At 37.0% G+C, this 9572-nt stretch overlaps 1 long non-coding RNA gene across 1 annotated transcript in view; it reads left to right on the top strand.

Annotated features, from left to right (window-relative positions):
- Positions 1 to 1309: 1309 nt before the first annotated feature.
- The window catches only part of LOC134481624 (uncharacterized), a 31812-nt gene continuing 23549 nt past the window's right edge, over positions 1310 to 9572 (top strand). Inside the window, exon 1 of the long non-coding RNA XR_010057329.1 lies at positions 1310 to 1463. This is a non-coding gene — a long non-coding RNA (uncharacterized LOC134481624). The remainder of the gene's footprint in view (positions 1464 to 9572) is intronic.

Here is a 9572-nt window from a genome sequence, read left to right as displayed (position 1 = left end):
GAATATTGATATGATAACAAGAGTTTCTTCAACAATAATGTGTGCGTTGAATCCAATTCTAAAGATGATGAGAAGCAGAAAAGACAGAGACTCCTGGATCTCTGGAGGCTGGACTAATACAAGGCGACTCTAAACTTTATCTTCAACCTTTTTGTCCTAAGAAAACCCAACACCCCATCTTCTCTCAGAAAACTTGATTTTCAAATTTACCCATTGAAATTTATGCTAAAAATGGAAAGAAAGGTCTATCGGAAGAGAAACCAATAGTGTCTGGTTCCTGTGAAAGTGTACTTAATCTTCACTAAATCTTCAGCTCTTACGATTATTTAAAAGTTTCCTTTGTTCTTTGCTCTCTTCTTATCCCCCCTCCCCATTGTGACTCAGCCACTGCTGATATTACTGGTGGCCTAATCATGTGATCAGACTAAAATTGGGTTTGTCCTCAGAACAACTATGCCCCTCAAATGTTTAGCTTTTCATTACCCTTTATGCATATTCAGCTATATTATTATGGCAAGAAAAATAATTTAACACAAAGAAATCTCAGTTTTTGTTAATGACATTAGCTTATATATTATGTAGGCAATATGGATTAGATGACTTTGTGACTTGGAGGACCCTTTTGTAACATTTATAACATCAGAATAAAAGAGAGTCAGGCAAACCTGTTCTTCCTGCATTGCCCTCGGACCCCTATGATATGCACCACAAAGGTTCCATGATTCAGTAGATGGCAGGGAACATGCCTTTTTGCTTTTCAGCCTCCAGCACCGTGTCCCAGAAGAGCTTCCATTTTTGTAATTTGCCTATTCTTGGTACCTAATTAGAGCGATAGGAAATTCTTTTTATGACTTTAATGGGGATATTTTTGTAAGAATATTTTCATTCGACTTCAGAGAAACAAACTTTATGGGAAATAGCAAGATGTAGATTTATTTAGGTCACTGAACTGATTCATTTCCCCTTCATTTCCTAATATTGTGTGATTCTTTTACAAAGATACCAGAGCCTATGGTGACATCTGGTTTCCTGTGATTTTTCTCCCTTGCTTTCATATCCGCTTCTCCACTTTCTAAATTTCATTTTGATATCTAAAGCACAGTTGCTAAAATGTGCTATGATAATCATAAGCATGTTTTCTTTCTTCTTATAAACAAACCCATGTATTTAAAAATCACTTTGTTTATGAACTGCATAGTATACTACACTTTTCAGTAATTATTTAGAAACATTTGCATATTTTTTTCATTTTTTATTGGTTAATTTATCTATTGACATTTCAAATGTTACCCTCCTTTTCAGTTTCCTCTTCACAAGCTCCCTATTCCCTCCTGCCTCCACCTGCCTCTATGAGGTTGCTTCTCCACCCACCCACCCACCTTCTGCCTCAGTGCCCTAGCATTCCCCTATCCTGTGTCATAAAGGCTCCACAGGACCAGAGTCTCCTTTCCCAGTGATGCCAGGTAAGGCAGTCCTCTACTATATATCCAACTGGAGCTATGGTTCCCCTGACGTGTATTCCTTGGTTGGTGGTTTAGTCCTGGGAACTTTGGGGGTCTGCTTGGTTGATATTGTTGTTCTTCCTATGGGGTTTCAAATATCTTTAGCTCCTAAAGTCCTTGCCCTAACTTCTCCATTGGTGGTCCCCATGCTCAGTCCAATGTTTTGCTATGTACACCGCATCTGTATTGGTCAAGCTCTGGCAGAACCATTCAGGGGACTGCTATACTGGGCTCCTGTCAGTAAGCACTTCTTGGCCTCAGCAATAGTGTCTGGGTTTGGTTCTGCCCCTAGGTGGGGCACTCTCTGGATGGCCTTTCGTTCAGTATTTTCTCCACTCTTTGTCCCTGCATTTCCTTTTGACAGGAGGAATTCTGCATTAATAGTTTTGAGTTTCGTGAGTGGCCCCATCCCTAAACTGGGGGCATGCCTATCCAATGGATATAGTCTCTACAGTTTCTATCCCCTCTCCATTGGGTATTTCAGCTAATGTCCTCCCTGTTGGGCAGCTAATGTCCTCCCTGTTGGGTCCTGGAAATCTCTTGGGTCTCTGGCATCTGGGTTTTTCTAGTGGCTACCCTCAGTTCCCCCTCCCCCACGGCTACACACCTCTGTTCAAATTCCTGACCCTCTGTACTTCTCCCCCATTTCCTCCCATATCTGAACTGCCCTGCCTTTCCCTCCTCCTCCTTTCTCCCTCCCAGATTCCTCTCTCCCTTTTCTTCCCAGAGATTATTCTCTTCCCTCTATTGAATAAGATTGTAGCATCCTCACTTTGGTGTGATCTTTCTTCTAGAGTTTTACATGATCTCTGAGTTGTATCGTGGGTAATCTGAGCTTCTTTTTGGCTAATATCCACTTCTCAGTGAGTACATACCATGTGTGTTCTTTTGTGATTGGGTTACCTCATTCAGAATGATATTTTCATCCATATTCCTGTGAACTTTAGGAAGTTGTTTTTAATAGCGGAGTAGTACTTCATGTGTAAATGTACCACATTTTCTGTATTCATTCCTCTGTGGAGGGGCTTCTGGGTTGTTTCTAGCTTCTGGTTTACTATTGCAAGAATGAGTTATTAAACGTTTTTCATTTCTTTTGAGTTTTGTGGAGGGAGGTATAATAAATTCAAATAATTATCATGTTTTTTTTATTTCAAAGAATTTTCTTACCCAGTGGAAAAACACTATTAAAAGTGGAAGAGAGTTTCAATTTTTTTGTTGATGACTTAAAGAAACTATTTTAAACATAAAAAAAAAAACACTGTGATAATATAGTATAATTATGGAAGTGGCTAAATGCCTTCATGGAAAAAATTGAGGAACTGAATCTATCTTAGTTTTACATCATCTAAAACATTTTCATTCTTTCACTTTAAAATAAAACATATATTTTGATATTAGTAACTCATTACTTTTACCAAAAGTCTTACTTTGTATTTTCAAGGATTTTAGTGCCATATTGATTAAACATGTGCCTCCAATATTTAGTGTTTAGAATCAAATACTATACTATCAATTTTTGCTACAGATTTTAGGTTAGTGCCCTTTTATTCAATGTTTATTGTATGTGTGTTCATGATGAATCACAGTATGGTTTATTTTGTGAAATCTAGATAGGTGATTATAATTTCAAAATTAGCAATAATTTGTCTCTATCAACTTAATTTTCTGTGACTGTAAGTTATTATAAACAATTTATCAATACAAAACTATAAACTTTATAAGAGTAGAAACTGTTTTATATTCTGTTCCTCTATTCCTAAGTATCTTTTAAAAGATGAGGGCGTTGGATAGGAAGAATGTTGATTTTGAGATCTACATGGTATAACTAAAATAAAATCTCTTATATCTATCTCTACTGTGTATCTACCTGTTTTCATTTTATATTTTCTTAACCCATTAATCCCCAAATAGTGAACATAGAAAAGTATCTAAAATATAAAATACCTTTTACTGTCTGGAGACATGTTTTTAGATAAGAAGGATATATTTTCTGGTTTATGTGAAGCTACTAGCTTTTTGATCTAGAGATTTTACGTAGTGTATCAAATCTTTGAAAAGTCTTTGAGAATGCATGTATAGTGAAATAGTAAACAACTTGTCACTGAATTAATAAGAGATGTGAACATGGTCTCTACTCTTGTTCCTAAGAGTCAGAGGAAAGGTGTGCTATTATCTTCCTAAACTCTTTGGACTTGAAATAATTGTTAAACTGCCTAGAAATGGCATAATGAAGTTTTACATTTATTTTGAAAATGCTTCTATTTTACACATAAGGAATTTGATCTCGCTTGATAAAGCTTTATCCATATTGTGGGATGTATTGTTCTTGGATTAAAGGCAGAATGAGAAAAACAAACTGCGGAACATGTCATTGAGTGTTCAAAATCCTGGTTCATTGTTGAATTGATGTACCTCTTGGTGGATGATAAAATAATTCTAAATAATTTAATTGAGGTTCTAACAGTGACACAGCTATTAAATGGGAAACTAGGAATTACACAAAATCAAAGTTCCTCATTTATTTCTAAAGGTTTAGAGGTTGAATTTATTTGGGAAATTAAATACTGTTTAATTTTCAAATTGCTATTTCCTACATAAATATTGAATCAAATTCTAGAATTATTTTACTCTGTGGCAATGCTGCACTACGTGTATAACGTTATCAGGCATTTGAAGTCAGCAGGAACGGAAAGTTGCTTGGAGTTAATTTTGTGGGAATACCATTTCTAAATTTGTACATGCTGCAGTTGAGTGACTATAAGAGGCAGCACATGGAGTGACATTCTCTCTCCTCATCATAAGTACATACCAACGTTCTAGCATATGGGAGCATTTCTGCACTACCAGTTATTCAGAGAAGGAAACACATGATTTATGAATACTGTCAAATCAAAAATGCATTTTCTAATTTTAGGAATATATTGAGATACATACTGTACGCTTAGAATCCACTGATCTTTAGGACATCCCTCTGATGTAATGAGTACATTTTGAAGTTAAGTTAATTCTGGAATTAATCTGATTTCTGCCATAACTAGTCCATGGGATCTGAAATAAAACTATTTAACAAGTCTGCATCTGTTTTTTTCGGCAGAATGTTAACACTAATAGCAATCATATATTTGTTTTAGGATAGCAATTATATCTGTGTAGAATATTAAGCTCAGGGTATGATAACTTCTACTCTTAAAGTGATCAGTCCTTTTTTTTTCTCATGAAAAAAGTGCCCCTTTCATTGTTTACCTTGGTATAGCAATTATTAGTCTAACAGTTGTCAGTTATGCACAAAAGATGCTTCAGTTCCTGACTCCAGTTACCTTCTGAACAGCCTTCCTTTTATTCTGTATTAAAACTAAATGTAAACCAAAATAAACTTACTCTCAATTTTTTTGATCATGGTATTTTATTTTATCAATAAAAATATAGCTAAGATAAACTCTGAGAGGCATGAATATGTTATATATGTGGCACAGGTACATTTTAGTTCTAGTCATGTGTGTGTGTGTGTGTGTGTGTGTGTGTGTGTGTATGTGATTACAAACTGGAAATTTGAATAGTAAATTTCTCTCCTTTTCATCATTTCAATAATTGATGATTTTGATGTTTATATATAAAACTTAAAATTGATATAACATAGAAAATGAGCAAAGGATTGCCCTATTAAAACATGCTTTATCAAGGAAATAATTTTAGAAAAAGAAAAAACAAGTTAATACAGTATGTTTTTTACTGGTAAAAACTGAAATATTAAATGTAAAAAATTCCTAGTTGTGAATAAATATCAAATCAAGAGAGTTCATATTCATTTCCTTGAATATTTGTGGAGTTTTATACTAAATATTGTTTTGCACCTCTCTGCCCTACCACGTTATAAATACTTGTACATGTGTGTATGTACACATACATTGTGTAGTGATTAAATCTGTGTAACACTACCTTCCCTGTATTAGTTACATTAAGTTTGAAGTCTTAGAACTCTATGCTCTTATACCAAAACCTAGAATACCCTCTTGTGTGCTACATCCAGTTCTTGTTGTTCTGTAGAACTCTAACTAGTATTTGGTGTTTTTTTTTTCCACATGGAGAGGTTTAATGAGAGAAGAAGAATAGAAGAGGGGAGGAACAAAGGCTGGCCATGAGCACGTGGAGGGAAGGGGGAGGGATGGAGAGAGAAGGGACAGGGAAGAGGGCACCAGAGCAGAGAAGAGTAAGAGCAAGAGCAGTATTTGGTGTTTTTAAAATAACACTCCTGGTACTGGATCTCCAATCTCCTACATGGCCATTTCATCTCACACTTTCTGGCTCCTAGGAGTCACAGTTCAAAATTTGGTTTAGTGTTTTTGTTCAACTTCCACACAGAATATATGGATTTTCACTTTCTGTTTCTGACATTTAATTCAATTTAATGTCCTCCAATACCATCCATTCTGATACCAATGACAGCATATCATTTTATGACAGAGCAGTATATAATTTTTATAAATAACACATTTTTATCAGTTCATATGCTGGTGGGAGTTTAAGTTTACTTTATGCTATAGCTGCTGTGAATAGTGTGATATATGTAGGATATGAGGTTTTTGGTATCCCCATGACATTTCATTTAACTGTATACGTAATTGTAAAATAGCTATTTTTTTTTCTTGGAAAAACATATATTATGCTAGAGGAATTCACAGTCTCATGGACAATGTAAAAAGGATCTCCTTTCACTATATCCTCCCAAGTATTTATTATTTTTCAACTTTCATACCGGTTATTTTATATGGAGTAAGGCAATAATTCATTGCATTTTAATGACATTTTCCAGACTTCCAATAGTATTATGTACTTTTGCTGTTATGAAATAATTAAATATTTAAACTCCTTTCCATTTTCAGAAGCCTCTATATTTGATTTATTTTAAATTGGATAGATTATTAAAATTATTTGAGGTTTCTTAGATTGAGTTTACATAATTAGATGAGTTGTTTGTAAAACTTCACCTACTCTACAGTTTACTGTTCAATTATTTGAACAGTTCAATTATTTCATCATCATCATCATCATCATTATTATTATTATTATTATTATTATTATTATTATTATTATTTCATTTTTCCTTATAGTCCAATCCCTATCTCATCCCATTGTGCTCTCCAACAATTCCCCATCCCATTCCTCCTCTCCCATCTCCTAGAAGATGTACCTCATGCCCCCACCCCACCCTGCCAGTCTTCCCATTCCCTGGGGCCCCAAGTCTCCAAGGGCTAGATGCATCTTCTCTCACTGAGGCCAGACCAGAGAGTCCTCTGCTGTATGTGTGTCTGGGCCTCAGACCAGCCAGTACATACCACCTGTTTGGTGTTTAGTGTCCTAGAGATCTCAGGCATCTGGGATCCTGGAGATTGCTGGTCATCCCAAAAGTTTGCCTTCCTCAAACTCTTCCAGTCTTTCACCAATTTAACCACAGGGGTCCCTGACTTCAGATCATTGATTGGGTGCAATTGTCTGCTTTCATCTCAGCTGCTTTTGTGACCTCTCTGAGGGCTGGCATTCTAGGCTCACTTCTGCAAGCACACCACAGCATCAGTAATAGTGTCAGGCCATGGAGTCTCCCCATGGGATGGTTCTCAATTTGGTCTGATCACTGGATTCCATTTTGCCCAGTCTTCTATTCATTTCTATCCCTGAAGTTCTACCAGACAGGAACAACCCAGGTCAGAGTTCCTGACGGTTGGATGGCAACTCCGTTCCTCCACCCAAAGTCTTTCTACTGGATGTTAACTCTACCAATTCCCTCTCACCACTGTTGGTTATCTCATGTAAGGTTTCTACCTTTGAGTCTTGAGACTCTCTCACATCCCACGTCTCTGGTACATTATAGAGGGTCACTCCACCTCCTACTTCCTGAGGTTATATATTTCCAATCATTTTACTTGCCTTTGAAGTTTCACCCTCAAAACCTGATCAAGTTCTCCTTTTCCCCTACCTCTCCACCTTCCCTCTCCCACTCAGTTCCCTCCCTGCATCTGCCCTTTGCTTTCTTCTCCCTCCTAAGTGAGATTGAAGGATCCTCATTTGGGTTCTTTGACTTGTTAACCTTCTTGAGTTCTGTGGATTGTGTCCTGGGTATTCTGTATTTTCCGACTAATATCATTTGGGGGCTGAGATACCTCACTCAAGATGTTATCTTCTAGTTCCACTCATTTGACTGCAAAACTCATGATTTTTTCATAAAACTTCATATTATGGAGCAGTCCTCCTTCTTAATAGCTGAATAGTATTCCATTGTGGAAATGAACAACATTTTCTGTATCCATTTTTCTATTGTAGGACATCTGGGTTCTTTCCAGCTTCTGGATATCTCAAATAAGACAGCTATGAATATAGTGGAACAGGTTTCCTTGTGTCACGGTGGGACATCTTTTGGGTATATGCTGAGACTTCATGTAGATATAGTTCCTATTTTCTGAGGAACCTCCAAATTTATTTCCACAGGGGTTTACCAGTTTGTGATTCCACTAACAATGGATGAGTTTTTCTCCTTCTCCACAACCTCTCCAACATGTGGTATCACCTGAGTTTTTGATCTTGGTCTTTCTGGTTGGTGTAAGGTGGATTTCAGGGTCACTTTGATTTTCATTTCCTGGATTACCAAGGACTTTGAACATTTCTTTAAGTGCTTCTCAGCCATTTGAGATTCCTCTGTTTTGAATTCTCTGTTTCTTTCTATACCCTATTTTTTGATTGGATTGTTTGATTTTCTGAAGATTAGTTCCTTGAGCTCTTTGTATATATTGGATATCTGTAGGGAAACTACTTGGGGACAAAAAGTCAGAAACTGGATAGTTCAGAGACCAAGAGTAGACTAATCTGTAGGTTGCCAATTTGTCCTATTGTCCTATTGTTCTACTGTCCTATTGACAATGTCCTTTGTCTTACAGAAGCATTTCAATTTCATGACTTTCCATTCATCAATTCTTGATCTTAGAGCCTGAGACATTTTGATTTTTGTTTTCCTGTCTTACGGGGTCACTTTAGACTTCCTAAATTACATGACAAATTAAAAATTCAACTCTCTGACATGGTTCTTAAATCTTCAACTATCAGCATATAAACCACTCACACTATACCATTTTTCATTATTCTTGTCAAAGGAACTTACGGTTTTCTCTTTCTTGTATCCTCATTCTAATTGCTGACATGTTTTCTACATTGAATTCCTACACATCTTTAAAGAAACATGTCTGTATAAAACTATCTGCTACTTCTGTTGGGGTCAGGGGAGGCAGCATTCTGAAAATGTCTGTTCAGACTACATAACTGTGGAGATCGGTTCCGAGTCTGTTGTGCTCCTTTAGGTTTCCCCCTTACCTGTGGCCCTGGCTGCAACAGACATTCTAGGAAGTCTTCAGACTATGTGGTCTTCAGTGGGTCAGACACAGTTGTTTCTTTTAATTTATTTTAATTAATCTCATCTGTTTCGTTTTTCTCTCCCCCGCCTTCTCTCCTTTCCTTCTGTCTAGAAAATAAACTAGAACGAAACTCCCAAAAAGCCTATAGAAGTAATCAACTTTAACTTAACGCACGGTCCATGAGGAGGAACCCATAACCAACACTGCTTGGGGACAAAAAGTCAGAAACTGGATAGTCCAATACAGAGGTCAATGCTAGCAGCAAACCAACGAACTGAGAATTAGATCCCCTTGTGGGGAATTAGAGGAATTATTGAAAGTGTTGAAGGAACTTGCAACCCAATAAAAACAACAATGGCAACCAACTAGAGCTTCCAGGGACTAAACCACTACCGAAAGACTATACATGGACTGACTGAGGACTCCAACTGCATATGTAGCAGAGAATAGCCTTGTTGGGGCCTCAGGGGAAGGGGAAGCCCTCAGTTCTTCCAAGGTTAGACCCCCAGTGCAGGGGAATATGGGGAGGGCAATAAGGGGGATGTGTAGGGGGAATACCCGTATGGGGGAGGGGGGAAGGGAGGGGAGAGAATGGGGGCTTATGGACCGGAAATCGGGCAGGGGAATTACCTTTGAAATGTAAGTAAAGAAATATAGTTAAAAAATTAAGAAA

This window comes from Rattus norvegicus, chromosome 13 (assembly GCF_036323735.1).
Source record: "Rattus norvegicus strain BN/NHsdMcwi chromosome 13, GRCr8, whole genome shotgun sequence".
In the NCBI taxonomy this organism is placed as follows: domain Eukaryota; kingdom Metazoa; phylum Chordata; class Mammalia; order Rodentia; family Muridae; genus Rattus; species Rattus norvegicus.
The sequence above is the reverse complement of the archived record's forward strand: the minus strand, read 5'-3'. Positions and strand labels throughout refer to the sequence as shown.